This window comes from Corticium candelabrum, chromosome 12 (genome assembly GCF_963422355.1).
Source record: "Corticium candelabrum chromosome 12, ooCorCand1.1, whole genome shotgun sequence".
NCBI lineage: Eukaryota > Metazoa > Porifera > Homoscleromorpha > Homosclerophorida > Plakinidae > Corticium > Corticium candelabrum.
Genome location: NC_085096.1, coordinates 8,202,348 through 8,224,717, shown reverse-complemented (window position 1 = coordinate 8,224,717; position 22,370 = coordinate 8,202,348). Strand labels below are relative to the sequence as shown.

General features: G+C 40.8%; 2 long non-coding RNA genes across 5 annotated transcripts; one reads left to right on the top strand and one right to left on the bottom strand.

The window, feature by feature from the left end:
• The first annotated feature begins 217 nt into the window (after positions 1-217).
• Positions 218-933, top strand: LOC134188097 (uncharacterized). 2 transcript variants are annotated; one of them, XR_009971262.1, is made up of 4 exons: positions 218-502; positions 574-677; positions 752-805; positions 863-933. It is a non-coding gene; the product is annotated as an uncharacterized LOC134188097 (long non-coding RNA). The 2 variants fall into 2 exon arrangements; XR_009971261.1 differs by having other exon boundaries at positions 218-677.
• Positions 934-1,216: 283 nt separating this feature from the next.
• LOC134188096 (uncharacterized) lies at positions 1,217-5,216 on the bottom strand. 3 transcript variants are annotated; one of them, XR_009971259.1, is made up of 5 exons: positions 5,008-5,216; positions 4,552-4,619; positions 4,256-4,344; positions 1,391-3,348; positions 1,217-1,314 (listed from the first exon to the last, which is right to left on the bottom strand). It is a non-coding gene; the product is annotated as an uncharacterized LOC134188096 (long non-coding RNA). The 3 variants fall into 3 exon arrangements; XR_009971258.1 differs by having other exon boundaries at positions 1,217-1,533; positions 1,591-3,348; XR_009971260.1 differs by having other exon boundaries at positions 1,217-1,719; positions 2,036-3,348.
• Between the last annotated feature and the right edge of the window lie 17,154 nt (positions 5,217-22,370).

Here is a 22,370-nt window from a genome sequence, read left to right as displayed (position 1 = left end):
TATAGGTGTATACATTGGATATGCATTTTGCCAACTGGCATTATATTTCAAACTAGGCATTGGTTGTTATATGGTTGGTGACATGAATGACAGTAACTGAGTTACATAATTAGTATACTGTGTGTGTGTGTGTGTGTGTGTGTGTGTGTGTGTGTGTGTGTGTGTGTGTGTGTGTGTGTGTGTGTGTGTGTGTGTGTGTGTGTGTGTGTGTGTGTGTGTATTCATATGGCTGTTTACTCAATTGGAAAAGTACGTGTCATCTCATAGCATTGGTACATTCAAGACACATTAATGCATAAACTACTATCGTCCTAGCAATGATGAGATAGAGGATAATTTCTTGGACAAGAAACTCCCATCTTTGCCTCATTTGATTCTAGTGTATATATTGAGTAACTGGTATTTCATTGGGGTGGACAAGGTCTGTGACTGTTGTTGTCGACAAGAACTGTCTGGCTTGCTGCATTCTGAGTGTTCTGACCATTACTAATGGCCATGTGAAGTACGGTATTTGTTAGTCTGCATGTTAATGTGGCAGCTATGGCAGAACCTAACATCTGTGGTTGTACTTAGAAATGTGAGAGCGTTACCTGGGCCATCAAGCTACACCTGGTACTGAAATAATCCAGGTAGCCAAGCATGGTGTTTGTCCTTTTGTTGGCTATGTCACATTACTGGTATGTTTAATATGGATATTTGTGATAACCATTTGCCTGTCTTGAATCTGTGTACTTTGATGATACAACTGTAGGTTGATGACACTTGAAAGACACCATGTATTTGAGACAATAGCAAAATCAACATGGTGAGGCAAAATGACCCGTAAGAGAAATGGTAGAATTAAAGCACAATTGTTATGCAGGTCCTTAATACTTCTAAAATGATCTGTTGCCAGCCAGCTGACAGTTGTTTGGCTGAAATTCTTTGTCAACATTATTAACTTACAATGAGTTGATGTCTGCTACTTGTTATGAGGTCATTTGAAGCCATGCTCTAACTAGAAGGAGTCATGATCAGTGAAACCTGCACTACTACAGAAATGGGAGTGATGAAAGTAGTCTTAGTTGCTAGTTGTACCAAGAGGACAGTTGTGACTTCAGGGTAGCAATAAAATGTTTGTCACTGCTTATCTTGCATATGCATTGGATGTCCACAAATAATCATGAGTCATCTGACTCTTGTTAGAACTATAATTATAATAACGTCCAAACATTGTGGTCAGATCTATAATGTGACTTGTAATAAACAACTTCCATTGTGTATGTGCAACAGCAGCAGTCGCTATTTCTTTTCTCACAGGATGCAGATCAGCATCTATACACATGATGCAGTCAAAACGTAGACAACAGCTATTGAATTAAATGAGAATTTATTTAATTCGTTAACATACCACAATGTATATTAAGTTCAAGACATGAGCACAAGCAGACTGTTTGATGAGGTACAGTATTTCTCCAAATAATTCGTTCCTGATTAATTCCCTGCCTGTATAATTCCCTTAGTATACACCCACTGTGAATGTAATTACCTCTCCTGAATAGTAATAATATTATTAATAATATTATTAATAATAATACTACATAGTAATACAGTGCTTCTTGAATCCAGTCGGATCCTGCGTAAAGTCATGTCTTCTGTCTAGACAGCCATGATGGTCTAAGCACCTCTGAGGCAGGGTTGCTTTCGGTGTTTACCAGTGACCTTATGAATCAGACTGATCTGGTTGAGCACAACATAATAATAATCAAATATAATCAAATATATCATTCATCATTCATTCATTCAATAATAACAATAACAATAATAATAATAATATTTTGATTCATACCGCTACAGGTACAGTGCCCTAGGCAAGACAAGATACATAAGCGTAACAAGTAAAAATAGGTAGCCATGCATAGAAGAGTAAACATAAAAGAATAAATAGAAGAATAATCAGACATAAATTAAGGTTTAATCTAGCTCTTGAAGTCCATGTAGGACAACACCATGACTCTTTTCCTTGTCTCATTGTCCACTGATTGCCACAGATTACCTTGAGTATTCAGAATGAACCCACTCTCTACGTCATTATGAACTGATCTTCACAAGAAGGAGAGCTGGCTGGCAAGCAATAGATGTGGAGCTTCCCTGATAGGTTTGCCAAGAGTTTCCCCGCAATTCCCCATTCCTTGCACAGCATGGGATTGGTTAAGAAGTTCTTTAATTAAGTGTTGTGGCAACACAAGCCAGAAATGAATGTATGACTTGAGATGCTGTTTTCCAGCCAAACTGTGACAACATTAGTAAGGAGAAAGAAGACTCTATTGGTGAACCAAGACGAAAGAAACAGAGACTAGAGTCCAAACAGGTTCACAAAGACACTGCACATGTTTCTGAGGACACAGATTCCTTCAAAAAGGCGAAAGCAGCCTGCAACGCCCACATGGTCCAAGACAAGGTACAAAACAAGCCTTTCTTAATTAAAACTCAAATTCTAATTTCTAGTGCATGTACGGTCCAACCATACGTGCATCAAATAAGCAGGATACCATTTGTCAATCTCACAATAAAATTACTACCAATACATACATAAATGCACAATTTATAGTTTAGTAGGACTCTTGACCCAAAGACTGCAAAACAGTTATGACAAGTTACAAACTAGAACTAACTGTTCAATGTTTATAAACATAACTTACAGAGAGTTACGATAACCAATTAATTAATTAATTAATTAATTAAAAAGTGAAACACCCCCTTACGCCATTTTGAATACATGAGATCCTGTAAGAGCTGAAGGACCGTTGTCCATAGACGGATAGTAACGGTGATCTGCAAGGACATAGGTAGGGTCGTTACCATTCACATACGGGTAGTTAGAAAATTGACCAATAGCAATGCGCAATATGAAACGCTCCCCCAAGCGCGCATTCAAAATGTACTCCTAAGTAACGCAACTCGCTACGCACTTCAAATTTGCACAAGACATAGAAATTAGCGATACAACAAAGAACTGCGAGTTCGATTTTTGATTGCTTCGTTCTGCGATTTTAGAATAATATTTTTCGCATGTTTTCGGCCTCTAACGTGCAACGAAACGGAATCAAAAGCAGCAATCGAAAATCCAGCCCGCATACGTTGTGCACCGCCATGCCGGGGATCTGCTTGCAACGTTTCATATTCCACAACGAAGCCGTTTCTTAGTTTTAGGCTTTCAAATCTGTCAGACGCCTACTTTAGGAACACCCACTTTGGCACACCTCCCAAACCGCTTCCTGCTATTGCGTACATTCAACTTTGCATATTCTTCCACATACACACACAGCACAAAGACAGTGCCCCAATGTCATGTTTACTCATTTCACACTGCAACAAATATATTTATTGATACACAATCACTGCAATACCATACACTGCAATATGATTTGCAATTTTCTAGCCAAACCGTGACAACATTAGTAAGGAGAAAGAAGACTCTATTGGTGAACCAAGACAAAAGAAACAGAGACTAGAGTCCAAACAGGTTCACAAAGACACTGCACACAAAGACACTGCACACAAAGACACTGCACATGTTTCTGAGGACACAGATTCCTTCAAAAAGACGAAAGCAGCCTGCAACGCCCAAATGGTACAAGACAAGGTACAAAACAAGCCTTTCTTAAAGCTCAAATTGTAATTTCTAGTGCATGTACTGACCAACCATACGTACATCAAATAAGCAGGATACCATTCTCACAATAAAATTACTACCAGTACATACATAAATGCACAATTTATAGTTTAGTAGGACTCTTGACCCAAAGACTGCAAAACAGTTATGACAAGTTACAAACTAGAACTAACTGTTCAATGTTTATAAACATAACTTACAGAGAGTTACGACAACCAATTTAACAGACAAGTTTGCCAAATATTTCCAATGTGATACATCCATACGTATACGTTTGCTTTAAAGTGTGAAGTACATACAAATCATTATACATCTATTTTTTAGTGCTCTAAAAAGGAGAGAAACTGCAGCCATTGCCTATTATATACACGTAAGCAATTTTGGCACAAACAGAAAAGAATGCCAATCTCAAGGAACAAAGTACAACAATAGATATACAATGAACACTGCCACTCAGCCAATGATATATATCACGACAAACATATATCATGAGAATTCTAAAGGCAATTCAGACTGTACAAAAAAATTAAGCTGCCAATGAAAGCCATTCTAACAGCATTTAAGTTCCATGTAATATTTAAGTATTACATATGCCGTTACCCCTGACTTTGGCCAAGTCTCTAAGATTTTCCTGCCTTTAGAAGAACCAGTTGGCACCTGTCTGATAGGCCTTCTGTTAGACTTCTCCCCTGTACAAATACTCTATTTCAACTTCCTTACACCATTAGACACACACACACACACACACACACACACACACACACACACACACACACACACACACACACACACACACGTGCACACACACACACACACGTGCACACACACACACACACACACACACACACACAGTATACTAATTATATAACTCAGTTACTGTCATTCATGTCACCAACCATATAACAACCAATGCCTAGTTTGAAATATAATGCCAGTTGGCAAAATGCATATCCAATGTATACACCTATAAGTGTCACAACACAATGACTGATACCATCAACTTAACTAAGAGTCATTAACTTAACTCAAATTAATTAACATAATTTGATTTAAACCAATGTTAGCTCTAAATATAGATTACCTCAATAATAGCTGTGTGACAACCAGCAGTGTTATCAATATGTCGTCATCATTATCATCATATTCTATGCATTAGTAATTAGTATGTTGTTTACATTAAATGATCCGATTAGTAATGATTATTAGAGTACATTATTTTGTGTACGTGTTTATCCAACTAGATAATGCTTAGTAAATATTGTGTACACACACATATCATATGCTGTTATTTTAATTGTATAAAAATGAAAATTTGTTTAACTGCGAAGAATAGTAATTATAAATGACTTTACCTGTCGTCTAATTTATTGAAATTGATTTGTGCCGAGAAAACCACGTTCAGCGGACGACAAAAACTGAGGCCCCCTTTTAATAAACGGCGCAGGTTACTGCTTGAAAGGTGCGCAAAAAGACAGCGCTTCGTTTATGTCAAAATCGCGGTTGCAAGATGTCCATTGACTGCCGAGCCTCGTACTACCAGACCACTTCAAACCGCGAGGAAGTGCATACGGGAACAGCTAAAGCCACACCCAACGGGGCCCCCAAAAAATTCGCGTGACGGTGGCCACGTTTCCAGACACTTTCCCGTATGTCCTACTGAGGTTAGGGCAACTGTAGGAGAGCAAGGGGAAGGCTTAGTAGGTTACCGAGGCTAGGTGGGGCGTCACTTTTGACAGCGTATGTATGTAGTGACGATGGTTCTGAACGCAGTGAGTACATTCAGCAGCGTGTTACTGTATTCCTACGTTTCACATGTAGTAGATATAGACGCGTGCAGAAGATACGTGCCAGAACAGAGGCCTGCTGAATTCCCTATTATATATCAACTTAGGGAAACTTGTTGTCAAGTCACAACTTGAGTAGCCTAGTCTAGACTTGAAATTATTTATCCCTCGGATTAAAATTTAAAAATGTAAATGTAGGAAAGGTACATTAGTCTACTGGCATGTGTCTCTTAGCATGTTGGTTTGGTCTTGTCGATCAGTGTGATTCTTTGTTTATATTTCAATATATTAATAATTTGTTTGTACGTTTGTTCGGCTCGTGCAGCACATGTACCGAGTGGTTAAGTGTTTTACTTTAAAGTATATTTGTCTGTTGTTTGCCTCAGTACCAAGTGGTTCAGTACTCTCATGTCTGACACAATGCTATGAATAACTTGTTGCAAACTTCACTATTTCAGTACACGTACTACATTCTGAGAATGTAATACGTTATTCTCACTACATCTCCAAAATGCTGCTGCAAATCATGCCACTCAACACAGTGAATTTTGTTAATAAATTTGAATTAGAGAAAAATGAAATTAAAATCTATAGTCACGTGACTAATGGTGGCCTTCTCTTTCACTGCACTGTCAATTGAATCTGATAAACGTCTGTGCACTTCAAAGGCAAATTATCTATCTTCTTCACGCCACAGTTGGATAATTACAAACAATTTATCAGAAGAAGTCACTTCGTTGGCACAAAGCTTCAATCTGATCATGATTAAAGTCTAATTTAAAACCTAATGGTTAGTCCAAATGGATATGAACTATAGTCAATAACTGTTACGACATTCAAACCTGCACCTATGCAACTAATCACTTGATGTTGCCCAGTATACTTACACCAAACACGAAAGCCAAGAAATTCAATTTCATGACATACCATAAATACATCAGCACAATGCTACAGCTCAGTATTTCATGCATGACACCATACCAGTAAGTCTCACCCCTTCTCTCCATTGCACATACTGTGTTCAGTCTTAAAATATAAAAACTTACTGACTAAAAACACTAGCACAGCACATTGCAAATAACCACATGTCAATAACGTGGCAACTGAGTTGTTACTTGATTGTAACACTGTTAACTCTAAACAAGAAGGGCCTGACATACACAGCACTATCTTTTTCTATTTGTCGTCGAATCACTCGATATGAATCTTGCAGTAGTTCAATGTAACCTGTCAGTTCATATGTTAGGTCACTGCTTTCTATCAAGAAAGGAGGTTGAGAAGGAAGGATGGCAAGTATGTTGACTGACATGCCTTTGTTTTCTCCTCTTGATACAAACTGCCACAACTACAAAGTCAATAAACAGAGTTAATATCAAACAATACAGTAATTCTCATGCTGAAAATATCCAGGAATGATACTGTACATCACAAATTATGGTGGTGGTGGTGGTGGTGTGGTGGTGGTGGTGGTGGTGTGGTGGTGGTGGTGGTGGTGGTGGTGGTGTGTGTGTGTGGTGGTGGTGGTGGTGGTGGTGTGTGTGTGTGTGTGTGTGTGTGTGTGTGTGTGTGTGTGTGTGTGTGTGTGTGTGTGTGTGTGTGTGTGGCGAAAGTCCTCTCACTAAATGGTAGTTCCCTTGCCGGGGGACAAAATACATGCTAACTTCAACCTTCGGCAAGTCGAAGATGGTGAGAGGCTAGGGTGCGCTAGCCTAGCAAACTCAAAACATATGTTGCTACTAAACGCAGAATAGAGTGCATTCCCCACGTGTAAACAAAAGTAGGGGTGGCGCCGGGAAAAGAGCCAGTGACGCAAGGAATAGAACTGGGCTCCAAAGATTGAGAGGCAACCCAGCAATCAAGAGGCTGTGCTTGTGGGAAGGGATTATTGAGGGCTCTCCGACTGCCCCTAATACCTCAGTTTGTAATCAGACTGCGATCCAATCTGCTTCTGGTACCACAATAACATAGTCTGGTCATTCCATGAGATGTCCTATTCTGGATTGCTCCAGTGTATTGTCATCAGTAAATTCCATGAGGAACCATGTAAAGAAATTCCATTATATATGCAATATAATGGTAAAGAGTAGTTGTAAGTCAAGTTTACACTACCTTCAACTGTTTAGCTTAAACTCTTCCTTTCATTGTAAGCAGAAAGAAATCAATGACGTGCTGTGGAAAAAGAATCAATTGCTCCAGTTTGGTGTGTGGAATGTTCGAACATTAAAGGGTGTGGGCGGAACTGACCTTCTTGGCAAAGAGTTGATTACAACTGATATTACATCATGTGGCATTACTGAAACTCACTCACCTGGTGCATGCATTATAGATTTAGATAAAGACTCCTGCTATTGTCTGTTGTTTTCTGAACCACCTGAGCTAGATTCCAGGGGTGTTGGTCCAGTGATTAGACATAATGTGTTGAAGTCACTCAAATCGTTTGATCCTATCTCAAAAAGGATATTGCGTGCTGACTTTCTCACTGACAGAGGAATTTTGAATGTCACTGTTGGTTACACTCCAACAGAACGATACAAAGATGTAGTTACAGATGAATCTATCAACAACTTGATGTGGCTATGCATAAGACAGATTCGCTTGTTGTTCTGCTGCGTGACTTTAATGCTAGACTTAGAAAGGCAGTTTCAAAAGTTGTTGGTCAGTTTGGTTTATCTCAATCATCCAGTGACAATGGTGTTAGACTGATAGAATTCTGTCAAGCACATAACCTGGGAATCACAATCACCTTTCTTCCAGTATAAGAATATACACACTGCCACTTTGGTATCCTCTTAATCCTAAATTACAGCCAAGTCTAGGTAAATATCGAAATAACGTCATGACTAGATTCACACAAAGATTGTCTACTGAGACTGAAGCTATGTGGTCTGACTTTTGTAGTGCAATTATGGACTCTGCAAATGAGCACCTAAATGTTGTTCAAACCAGGAAGAATAGATGAATTTCTGGGCATACATTACAGCTGATAGCTGAGAAACGTGAGGCTCACATTGCTTGGATGAGATGTCAGGAAAAAGATGACTAGAAAACATTATGTTAGTTTATGTAAACAAGTGAAACAAGCAGTTCAACACAACAAACAAGAGTGGTTGCGTGAACAAGCATCTGATTTAGAATATGACTTGAAACGCCACAATCATTATGAATTTTTCAGGAAGCTCAAAAACTTTGATCAAGTACCCATTCAATCTGCCTCGGTAATTTTAGATGAGCATGGTCAGAAACTACTTTGTTCCGACAATCAGCTAGATCATTGGAAGAGACACTTTGACTCGGTATTAAATGTCAGATGTCCTATTGCAATAGACTCTGGAATGGTTGTGTGCTCTGTTGGGTCTGGTGCTCCATTCAGTGAAGAAGAAATCACCAATGCTATTAAAATGTTAAAAAATAATAGAGCATCTGGTGATGATGGAATAACAGCTGAATTACTGAAAGATAGGTCTAAGGAGCTTTGTGATTGGCTATCTGAGCTTCTTCAACAAGTTCGGACTTCAGGGAAAGTGCCACAAGATTGGAAAGATTCAGTTCTTGTTCCCGTTTTCAAGAAAAATGACAGACTACCGTATTCGCCCGTAATAATGCCCTGGGCGTATAGAAAAGAAATGTTTTTTTTCTGGGCGTGTACTAGGGCATGGGCATTATTTTGGACCTAGGCGTATACATGGTCACAAAATGCTGTTGTTTGGCCATGCAGTCATCATCTAGACACAGAAATACCACAAACGCCGCCTGCAATCAAGGTTACACTACTACTAAGACTACAATGTCATAGACCTAGAAACTATTACTGTACTACATGACACGCTGATGGTCTCCGTAGGGGAAGGTTCCCAAAGTTGTAACCATTTAGACTACCATTATTGGTATTAATTAACAACATAAACAGCTAGGTTTACAGTTATAATACCATGCATCTGTGATAGCTAATCAGAAACTGAACACTACACACGCAGCAAACACTTGAAGAAGGAAAGGAATGTACCGATATCGATACCAGTATTATTGTTATGTGAGTGCTACCATCAGTCACTAATGTCCACAGTCCCAACAGCAGGAGCATTGCCAGCTGGCTCAACAGCTGCCATTACCTCGTCGTCATCTCCCTCGTCCACCGACTCAATTTCAGCAGCAGCAACAGCATTGCATCCAGCTTCCACGAGCTCGTTGTCATCACCCTCGTCCACCGCCATCCGATACTTGTAATCTGGGAGGCCTTCGATGTTTACGCTGTTGTCTTCACTGCCATCCAGGTTCACAGATATGCCACACTTCTTGAAGGAGCGGATAACCATATCTTTGTCGGAGCACACCTTCTGCCATGCATTCGCAACCCATTTCGTGATGAGGATGCGTCATTCAGAAGTCGACATCTTGTTCTCCGTGAACAGCTTTAGGTTCTCTTGCTGGTGCCTCTCGTGCTCTGCCCCGAACTGCATCTTTGAATGGTTTATTTATGCACACATCAAGTGGTTGTATGCAGTTTGTGCAGCCAGCAGATATGGATACCATGATTGTTTTATGTTGACGCAGCAGCTCAATCACCTCGTCTGTCTGCTGTGCACGATGCATATCAGCTACCAAAATCTTCCCAGTGGACGAAGAAGGTGAGTTAGTGAAGACGTTGCCCCATTCAGACTCGATCCACTCTTTCATGACTGCACCATCACTCCACGCATTCACCTGAACCATAACACGGACTCGTGGATCCCACCCATCCTTCTCCTTCTTAGCAAGGCGCTTGTCTTGGCCCCGGAACACAATCAACGGACGCACGCGACTGATACCATCTGCAAACACAGTCAGCTGCACTGTACACTGCCTTTTTTTCAAGGCCTGATGCTGCACTTGCACACCACACTTCCTTTGCACCAGTCTCATTGTACGTCTTTCCATCATCCAAGACAAAAGGCAACGGGGTTTGATCCATGTTTGCCAGATCAGCAGCAGAAAACACACCACTCTCCCGAACAGCATGAATTTTCTGATGAAAATTGGTAATGGCTTGAACGAGGGCTTGTGGTGCTTTTTGAGCGACATGGGTCTTCTTCCTGAAGCTCAAGTTAAAACGAACACGAAATCTTCTGAACCAGTGCTCTGAGAATTTGAAGTTCGACACATCAGGATACAGTTCTTTCATCAAGACCTTTGCACGAGCTGTAAACCACCACCGCTTCACCCTCTTCCCCTCTAACCTCTGCTGACGGAACTCTTCGTGGAGTTGCTTCTCCATGAGAGGGAAAAAGGAACTTCGTCCACGGCCTTTAGATCGGCATCCTCCAGCTTGATTTTGAATGTGCTTCTTTAAACTCCGCCATTCTCGAATTCGTTTCGGAGCGACTTTGAATTGCCTCGCAGTTGCTGAAATATTCCTGCCATTTGCTTCATACCACTCCAGAGCTTTTAGCTTGAACTCGCGCATGTAGGATTTCCTCATTGTGGCAGGTGAACCAGAGTCGGCAGGAGTATCAGCATGGGTCTAGCGGTAAGCATGCACTTTCACTCAACACTGACATCTGCCACCATCAGAGTTCTCCCCAGGGATACAATAGCATGACGGCCCGTCATCTGTTGGTCAGGACCGCCGCGTTATTTGTCACACTGGCAATGTTATTGGTCCAGCCACGCTAGGGCGCTGCGCTGTAATAACGGCCTTTTCCTATCATAGTGCCAAGTAAAGGTGAGAGTGTTCTGTGTTTACTGTGTGGGAGTCCTTAATCCTACCAATTCAAAGCGTGATAACTGAATAAAGACTTCATAAAACTGTAAAAGAGCCATCTCAATGTCATGCTTGTAGCACTAAACTAAAAACATCCTCACATAATGCAGCTAACTCGGCGCTGTAGTCAGTTCAGTCATGTGTACTAACTCTTGTGCGTGCTAGACGGTATGTCGGTGCTATTGGATCCGGAAGACTATATCTTTGACACAGTTTGACTTTGGGCATGTTTGTGACTTGTGGGCTCGTGCAGCCTATCCTCTGTTGCGTTCCTCTAGCAACGTGAAAGGTAAAGCTATGGACATAGGAAACCACGCATGTAGAGTGGCGTGGCTAACTGTTATTCTATGCGCATGCGTATCCTAGGCGTATACTTGGGCATGGGCGTATAGTTGGGCATGGGCGTATAGTTGGGCATGGGCGTTTTTTCGGGCTGAAAGTTCTGACCTGCTGCACATGGGCGTATATATGGGCATGGGCATTATTTCGGTACGGGCGTTATTACGGGCGAATACGGTACTATGTGACAACTGCCGTGGTATTTCACTACTCAGTATACCTGGAAAGGTATTAGCAAATATTCTTCTGAAACGACTTAAACAGTCAGTTGAACCTCTACTACTAGAAGCCCAATGTGGTTTTCGTTCAGGTAGAGGAACAATTGATCAATTATAGTTAGTCCGTCAGTTAATTGAAAAGTCCATTGAACATAAGTGTGCTGCTGTATTTGTTTTGTTGATCTGGAAAAAGTTTTTGACTCCGTATCTACAGATGTTCTCAGACTACTTTTGAAAGAGAGAGGCATTGAGGAACAAGTTGTACAATTGATTGTTGACATTCACGATGGAACACATTGTGTTATCAAATCTAAAGTGAGAAGTTATCAAAATTGAAGTTACAACTGGTGTACGTCAGGGTTGTGCTATGTATCCTGTATTATTTAATCTCATCATGAACAAGATCGTACGTGAAGCAATAAACAAAGCTAAAGTTAGCCGAGTAGAAATTGAAAACAGGAAAGAAGGAAGTCTCTACATGAACTACAGAGTCTAAGCTCAAGGAACTAGTGTCATTACAGCTGCTATGTATGCTGATGATATAGCTTTAATTAGGAAGACCTCGGGTGAACTACAAAAGTTAGTAGACAGTCTACATGAGTCCTGCTGTAAATGGGGAATGAAAATAAGCATCAAGAAAACAAAAGTTTTGAGCATTGGTTGAGAGCAGGCACGTATTCTTCTTGACGGTTCTGTTCTTGAAAACGTTACAGAGTTTACTTACTTGGGGAGTATCTTGAGCCAAGATGGCGAATGCAATGCTGAAATTGATGCTTGTATGAGCAAAGCAAGTAAAGTTTTTGGTTCCTGGAAGAAAAGGGTATTTACTAACAGACAGTTTTCAATCTCCACAAAGATGAAAATTATCCGTGCTTTGGCAAGACAGTTTTGCTGTATGAATGTGAGACTTGGTCTGTTACACAACCAAACTTGCAACGCTTCCACATGTGGTGCATTCAATCGATTCTTGGTGTCTCAAGATGAAATAAAATCAAGAATTCAGACAATTTAGAATGAGCGTGTGAAGACCCTATTGCTATGACAATACAGAGACAACGATTGCAATGGCTGGGCCATCTGCTGTGCATGAGTGACAATCATCCCAAAAAACAACTACTTCACAGCAGACTTAGTAATGCAGCAAGGCCAACACATGGGCCTAAACAGAGATGGATAAATGTTGTCACAAGAGACCTCAGGTCATTACGTATCAGTCTTCGTGATGCTGATGATCATGCTGCTTGGAGAAGCGCTATTACGCTGCGTTGCCAAAACCCATAGTGGGTAAGGTGGAATCAAGGTCAAGGTGTGTGTGTGTGTGTGTGTGTGTGTGTGTGTGTGTGTGTGTGTGTGTGTGTGTGTGTGTGTGTGTGTGTGTGTGTGTGTGTGTGTGTGTGTGTGTGTGTGTGTGTGTGTGTGTGTGATTGCTGTATCTACTTGCACAGTAAATTTTAATGACAAAAAGCAGTCAATTGGAGAAAACTATCAAAGATACAACAAGATGGACAATAGCTACCATGCTCAATTAACTTCATATTTCATAGTATTTGAATATTTGTCACTACGTACGGGTACCAACAAAAATTATAAGCCATTTCAATAATTCAAACTTTCCTTCCAACTGTAACTCCTTTTGAATAGAAGCAAAGACTTTAGCGGATTTCAGACAAAAATAGCAAAATCGTACTTCTTGGGTTTGTCTCATTGGTACAGTTCAGCATGAAAACATGTGTACTATGTGTCAAAATATAACTTGTACAGTTAATGCAGTAGCTAATACATCATCATCAATGTTTCCGCTGGACGATCACCAAATAGCCACATGCTACAAATAAATGTCACTGGCGAGAAAATAGTTATGTCTCCTCACCAATTTGGCTAGCTGTTACAGTGTACCGTGTATGCCTTCCTCTGGATCAGATCTTGCAAGCACAGTCACTACAGTGCGCTAACAATGGCAATTATATATATTTTTATAGTGCAACGCAATGGAGCTCCAGGCACTAAAAGGCCTATCTCTCACACTTGCTCTGCTTATGTCCTGCACATCCGTACATCTTCTGTAAATGTCAAACTAGAAATAAGCACAATTGAAGATGACAGTCATGGTTCTGAAGATGACTGCCATAGTAAAACAGAAGCAGATCGATCGTATAGAGACCATGAAGATGCTAAATATAGAAGGGCCAAAACTTTGATTTTGACAGGGCTTTTAAATTTAGGTAGAAACCATAAAGGATGGCACGGAACGCTTGAAGTCTGGTTTGTAGACTTCGTCTTTCCAAAGTCACATTCCATTGAGTATGACATATGTCAGATTAGTGTACTGCATTTGTTGTGATTGACCATTGGTAAATGTTGCCCTACATGCTGCCCTACCAAGTTAAACTTGAATGAATGTAGTTGTTGTCATTTAGATTGTTATCTGGTTGATGTTTGGGCGATTTTCTTGGCTCTGAAATAAAGCGCTTGACTACAAATGAACAAACACCTTTAGCCAAGTAGGTAATCATCGATTATTAGCTAATAATCGAAAATTCCCAGCAGAAACACTGTCATCAAGCACGTACACAACTACCCTCGTATACCCAGGTGACCTCATGCGTTTTTAGTAGCATATCCTGATATTAGTTAACTATAGTAGCCAGTGAGTAGCAACGCATGTTTCCAGGCTGCCCAAAAACTCTGAGAGCTGGGCAGTACCCAACACATTAACTGCATTTGTATCTTTAATAATTACATATCATAGTCTTTGTTCTTTTAGCAGTCACAACTATACAGAGTTTGACAGGTTTGTATTAGTCCTAAGATGCCTCACGGCAAACAATATCTCCAATCTATTGCAGACTAATTTAAGTTCAGTAGACTGCCACTTATCCGTCTGATATCAACCTGTCCAGATAGGTAGCGTCTAGCCTTGGTATTCCAGACTGATTTCTGCACGTGATAGGACGGGAGAGTGGGAAGAGACAAGAAAGAAGTCTGGGGACTGCTCTATAATTTGTAATTGACTTCAGAAACAGGCGGTGTTCATGTTAATCGATAATTACCCCTGTTCATTACGAACAGTAACAACCACCAGACGACTTGTGGGATATTGCCAGAAGCTGTTTACTGCCAGCCGACTACAAACAAATGGAAGAACATAGAAAATGAGTGACTTTACTGAATCTGGTAGAGAAAAGGCAAAAACATCGTAACCCCATACTAAAATGGCTTAGCAAGCAGTTGAAGAGTCTTCAAGGCTTCAACACCAAACGTAGACAAAGTAGTCGGAACAGCCGCTGCAATAGCTTTATCGTCGGGTGACGTCTGACAAGCATTCGATCGAGTTATAATGTCATCAGGAGCGAAACAAGTAAAAGCACGTCACAGTTGTGTTAGCTTCACCCCACTGTGCTATTACAGTCGTCTGAGAATCGCAGGTAGCTACTGCAAAGTACTCATTGACGTCAGCAATTGTCTTACAACGCTGATTGGCCATTCTTAGCAGTGGTTTTGATTGGAGCAGATGTTTCTGAAGTTGAGCAGTCGGGCCTCTTCTGAAGTCACTTACAATAGAGCTGTCCCCCGATAGCCTCGAAGTTAGACCGATCCTCCCACTCTCTCCTCCCGTATATATGGCCATCATGTGCACAAAGCAGTCTGGAATACCGAGGCTAGGTGGCGTCATATTGTAGCCTAGCTTCATTGCACACCCACTATTCAATGTTTGTTGTTGATCCAGTTCCAGTTGCCATAGTTAGTAGATTTGCAAAGAAACATTAATGAAATATTGTTTGAAAAATGTTATCAAACTGTCAGTGTGTCCATGTTGATATGCTACTGGCATGTGAAACTATAAGGTAGATACTGAATGTTTAACCTCTTAATTAAATTTACATATTCCGATATAAAGATAAATTTGAAAAGTACTAGCAGCCTTTATAAGTGCTATTTCATAAGAAATGGAACTTTGTGAAAGTCACGTGACTTGGAAGGAGCATACACAAAACGTATAGGGGTTAACTGACTTCCTATTTGGGACTACGTGGCTGGCTGGCTGGCTGACTACGTTTGTCACACTCAAGAATGTGCCATGCCCTTAGTATGGCCCACTCACCAAGCAGCATTTGAAATTTGTCATACATGGCAACCAGAGACAATGGATGAACCAAACCGCCAATCACATATGTGAATGTTGATGAAAGAGTTTTTACCAGAACTTTGTAATTCATGGTTGCGATTGACAGGCGTTGTCAAAAATAAACAACAGAAACTAAAACCTGTCTGGAGCTGCTAATGCAAAATCAAGCTCTTTTTTGGCTTACGACTTATACACAGGAACCTAACGTCGTAAAACCATAAGCGATACTTATGTCCCGTATTTGATAACTCTCGTTACTGTACATTGATGATTGTAGACTATTTACAAACTTTTGTAGTCATGTGAAACAACAGTCGCTTGATATACGATTTTAAACGGCTTTTGGAAGGCTCATGGCAAATGGCAAATGGATAAATAGCTGCCGCTAGACAGTCCTGCCCCCAGTCAAATGGTTGAGCTCCTATGCACTACGTAGGACCTATGGGCTGTGCTAAGCAATCTCTTGGAGCCTGGCCAGGTACTCACAAGAGCCCCAACTGCAATGCCAATAGTGGTGTGGCACCCGAAGTCCCACCCGGACCTCAGTGATGAGCTTTGTCGCAATTTGGGGGGCTTTGCCACCCCAGTCAAAGACCAGGTACTCATTTATACTCCTGAGTCTAATGAATGCTTAACTGCTAGTAATAGCAACATTTCAAGTAATATCAACTTCAAATAAGTTGACATCAATTTGAAACTCCCAGGAATTCCTTAGTACTGTAAACTGCAAATATTTCATCATGCAACAATTTCATCAAAGTCCACCAAGACACTGCTCATCATAAAAAAATCTTGTCAGTATCCACTACTGTAGTATAGTACAGCTAGGGTATCACTACGTATATGCCAGTGATGTGTGGGCGGAAGGCACCTGGCTGAGTACTGAAAGGCACCTGGTACTCTGTCCATCTAATGCTTGAGCACCGTGTAAGTCCTTACAGTAAGTTCTTAAAATTAGAGCCGTGGTGGGGTACTACTTCTTTGCCATCAATATACATAGTATATACTGTATATTTGCTACAAATGATGTCACTGATTGGATGGCTTAGCTCGTGCAATCGTTGTCTCGTTGGCAGGCGACTGGAAGCAAAGACTCCCTTTCTCTAAACCACAATGAAGCTGAGACATGAACAAGCCAATATTCGTAAGCGTGCAAATGCAGAATTGGACAAGGCTGTTGCAGATTCCTTTCTGTGACAGAAAAGTGATGTGATACTTATCATCGCTATGATTCAGAGACACACTGCAATATAGCCCATTATACTAACGACCATGGAGTGTACTGCAAGACACTTTTCAGAGATCCTTGACCATCCTGTATCGCATACGACAGTCAGCAGTTTCCAAAAGCAGTTCAAGAAGAAGCTCTGCAGAACGACAGATCAAGCATCCATAACCACGCTGCAACTAAGAAAAGGGGTAGACCACTGTTACTATGTAGATCGTGACATGGGTGACACAGTGCTGAGGCATCTATACGCCATTTGATCTACTCTGGAGGAGTGAGCAATTCAAGGGTAACTTTGGCAGTAGCAATAAGAATTTCCAAAGATAATGAAGCCAAGCTTGCTTGCTATCAATGGTGGATTTCTGGATCCCAACTGCAAATCATTTGCACGGTCACTCATGTCACGGATAAAACTGGTAAAGTGTAAAGCCACAAAAACATGCAAGGAAGTCCTGGATAACATGGAAAAACTACAAACATTGTTTGTAAAGAGCATTGACGCAAGATACAGGCACACACTATCCCTGCAGAGCTTGTCATAAACTTGGATGAAACAGGAATGTCCATAGTATCTTCATATCAGTGAACAATGGAAGTTTCTGGTTTTTAAGCAGGTTCCGGTGAGAGGGTTGATGATGTCTTGATGTGTTCTTTATCTGGTGAACTGCTTCCACCGCAGCTTCAGTATGAAGTATCAACCAACCAATGCCATCCAAAATCCAATGGCTACTGGTACATTGGGATACTCTGTCACCTTCACGCGATATCAATAATGTCTTAGTACCCTACATGAATTCGGTAAAAGAGAAGTTGCAGGTGCCACCTGAGCAGAAGGCTTTGGTACTACTGAATGTATATGTGCTCACCATACTCCTGATGTTTTGGACACTTTGAGAAGTCTGGTTTCTTGAGGCCCTTCACTCCTGCCAACTGCATGTCAGAAATGCAGCCTCTTGAACTCACAATTAACCACAGAATGAAAGACAAGCTCAAAACCTGCTTTATAGACTGGAATGCTGATCAAGTCACAGTCTCTTCAAAAAAGGTCGACAATGCAACTTGCCAGGTCCTAGGAGTACCAGCTGACTTGATATTGTCAGTTATTAAACGTATATGCTGAATGGATGGTGAAGACTCTTTCTTACTAACGTGACTGATGTGGACTTCACAAAAACTGGATGGCCAATGGCTGAAGTTACTGATGAAAGACAAAATCACAACCCCAATGCCTTTCAAGAGATGTCACTAGTACTAGCATTATGTGGAAGTAACGATCAGGGCTCAGATGATTGTGATGTTTCATTGACTAACTCTGTCACACCAGTATCATATGTACTGTGGGCAACTCTATATTACTACACCAAGTACTAGCAAATAATGGTGTGGAAACAAAGTCCTAGAATGGCTTTAAATCTCCCAACAGAGATCAGTCAGGACAGTCTCACACAAGGATCACCAAGCATTGCTTGCACAATTATCTGTGCTCAGCTACTCTCAACGTTTGTCTCTCAGCCTGACCGCAGTCAGTGATGGTAGGCCATCTGGAGATCTAGTAGAAATGTTTACTCAGTCAATACAGCAAAGCAAATAAAAAAGTTGCAGATTGCAGGGTTGTCCTGGATATTGCCTTAAAGCTCAAATTAGCCGCTATGGAGATCTTTAAATTAACTACCGTCTTGCCTCAGACAAGTTACCAAATGTGTTTACGAGGCATTTCAAGTCTACGACTCTTCAAACTGTGCTCTTCATCCACACTCCTTATTCCACTGCAGTACTGCTGTATCATGATCGAATGGTGCTTTCCGATAGCCTCTCTCATGGCAAACACGGTGCACTGATTGTAAGTGGGAGATGTACCTCTACGGGAAGAAATGGCTGAGTATCTATATTCACGTAGATGTCACGCCAGGTTGGTTGCTCATGTCCACCTTCTTAACTCATGTTTGTTGAGCACGTGACTGGACACAATACTGTAACAAGCATGCACCAGTGCAGTAAGTATCGTTTGCAAGGCCACCAGTGTAGTGTTAGCCTGGACAGTAGTATGGTAAATAGCAGCATAGCTTTGCTACTAATACTCACTCGAGTACAGTATTTGCTAGTACGAGAGTAAAATCAGTGTACTAGATCAGTGTCATCAACATGTGCCTCGAACTCCAGCACAGCTTGTAAAACTTGCACACAAAACTTTTGTCGAGTATTTAATTTTGTCAAAAATTTAAAAAAATTGCTTGACAAATATTTGTTGTATACAGTATGCACTAGTCTCATGTGGTCATGTGCCAAACATTTGGCCACCATACAAACTAGGTATGCACCTGTTGTGTCTATAAATATTGGAGAATTCATGGATGGTTGGACACTACTCAGATAGTCTTGCTTTCACTTCTTTTGCCTGGAATATTCAACTTCATAAATAGATGTACTCTTTTCTTGTGCATCACCCTGTGCAGGAGCATAGCGTGACCTCTAGAAATGGGGGGCTAGACTTCACGATGCTAAGGGACATGCTCACTTCTCATTGGCTTTTAATTAACTGGTACGTTGAATCAGTGGCGGATCCAGACTAGAAGAAAGATGGTGCAAACTACAATGCTTCACTAAAAGTTGGTGAATACCATAATGCCTCATTACTACATGAATTTCATATCTACAATGTAGTATCATGGTATTTATTATATGTGTACAACATGAAACATACATTCATTATCTCCAGTATGACACACACACACACACACACACACACACACACACACACACACACACACACACACACACACGCACACGTGCACATACACACACGTGCACACACACACACACACACTTTGACCTTGATTCCACCATACCCACTATGGGTTTTGGCAACGCAGTGTAATAACACACACACACACACACATACACACACACACACACACACACACACACACACACACACACAATTGAAGTGCATGTAGTGCAAGTCCATCGAGTCTTCCTTTATTGTAATAAGTTGTAAGATGATTTTAGGCACTGATACTGGGCTAACAGGCCTAGGAGCAACTGTTTACAAACAATCCATAATAGAATACAAATGTCAGGAAATTTTTTTGTCACATTTGTTTGATAGGTTGCATAGAAATGATGGTTGTCTCAGTTTGCTGTCCACCACAACCGTTCTCTAACTAGGTTAAGAAATGTCCATATAAGAACCTTGTATATACTACCATATAATCGGTTATTTCTGTGATCATGATATTTCTGCAAATTCTGCGAAGAAATCACGGAGTGCACAAATAAAATTTGCAGATAATTAGGCCTATCCTCGGTGTCCCAGGCAGTCACATTGCAAACGCATGTACATGTGTATACACCAGTAACTGTATTCCTGGTTGAAACACAGAAATTTAATTCACAGTAATTAAAACTCCTGTTTAGATTCTCAAATCGCAGTAATTTAAGATCGCAGAAATAACCAGTAATGCTCTATATACAACTTTGGTCCCTACTTGCAACCTGAAAAAAGGGTGATACTTAGGCATCCCAGGCACCACCCTCGATCCACCATTGCGTTTGGACTTATCAGCACATTACATATCCAAACATGTATACCCAGAGCCACAGCTAGGGTAGATACTTAGCTACGTTCCTGTACCCGTGCAAACACCTGGTTGAAACAGGTCTACTTTAACATAAAACTGACGGTGTCACTGTATGCGCATCTGCTAGAAGAATTGACAAAGACGAGGCAAACCGACGAATGCAAGCATGCATAGTACTTGCTACTGGTAGCTATAAGTAGACCATACGCTTGTGTTTAGCCTACAAGCGCCTTTCCAAGTATTACATACTGAAAGTCCACAAGGTTTAAGACCACACCTACAAATCTTGGGCTATCACCTGGTCTAGCTAGCCTATGCCACACTACGCCCCTGCCCTGTGCATAGTGGAATCATTGCCACCAAGTAGATTAGTGTTTCACTGTTTGTATGCAAAATTCATCCTTACTTTGTTACTCTTACACAGTATAGTGTACGCGGTATAAACATTCTTGTGTTTCCATAAAAATGCCACAATCTAAATGTACAAAAGTTTCCCGCCTCACTACAAAAGGAGTTGCGTTTGGAAAGAAAGTGTTTAGTTTAAAATGTTCCCTAGTTCAATTTAAATAAATAATCATGCAGCTTTTATTGATCAAGTACTGTACCTGCTGCTCATCTGTTGTGTTGCTCATGCGACTAACATTTTGCACATCACTTCCGTTCACATACAAAGTGAGAGCGGGAGTACAGAGAGACAAGCGATACAAGTCACCGAACGGCATGTCTCTCAAACACTTTCCAATACAAAACTTGACAAGTTCTCTTGCTTCGCCCCTTGCGTCCACGTCTTTTGATAGATCAAAGTTCGTTAAACGACAAGGAGAACAGAACCACACCTGAGCTGTTGGAGTCAGCAATACTGCTAAGCCGACAGTACATAGAATAGGCAGTGCAGTAGAGAAGAAAGTGAAACCGAATACGAGAAGAATGGCGGTGACGAGAAGAGTTAGACTGTAGACAGATTGCGGTTGAAAATGTTGGCGTTCGTAATTCACAATAGACGGCAAAAAAGGGATTATACAAGAGCAGATGACGAGAAACAGTACTAGGCGAAGAGAACAACACTGGCAAGCCATTTGTTTAGGCCAACTAACGCACGTTACGTAGGAGTGAGCCTATTGAATCAGGATGATTAATTAACTAATGAATTAATTACTAACGATTCGTTATGTGCTTGGCTGATCTGCTTCCACGAGTGAATAGTGTAGAAAATCGTTTAGGAGAGAATTTGAAGCTGAGCCGACATCTCATGCACCAGCTGCAGCTGCAGTTCCATTACGTATAGCTCTGCATGATTGCGCTAAGCGCCATTATATACAATTACTAAATTATAATTTTTGTCAGTTTTGTTGGCAATTAAACTGGCCAGATGTTTGTAAAATGTAGCTGTTTCGGAACCCATTTGACCCGTTGAATGGTGTGAAACTATTAATGTTCGACTTCATTAATTAATTCACTCTAGATATCTCTGAGCATAATTCTCTTTTCTAGATTTGGCATTCATGATTGTTGAAACTGATGTAATTGAAGAGCCTTGGCAGTTGGAGAGCTCGTAAAAAACCCTTACATAAAAAAACAGACGTGGTGCACGGTTTTTTTCTCTCCTAGCCTAAGTTTCTCCTAGAGATCAAACCTATAGCTTCGTTCGTCTGAAACGTTAACGATATAGCTGTTTTCTTTTGAAATATTTTTCAGTCAGAGGTTA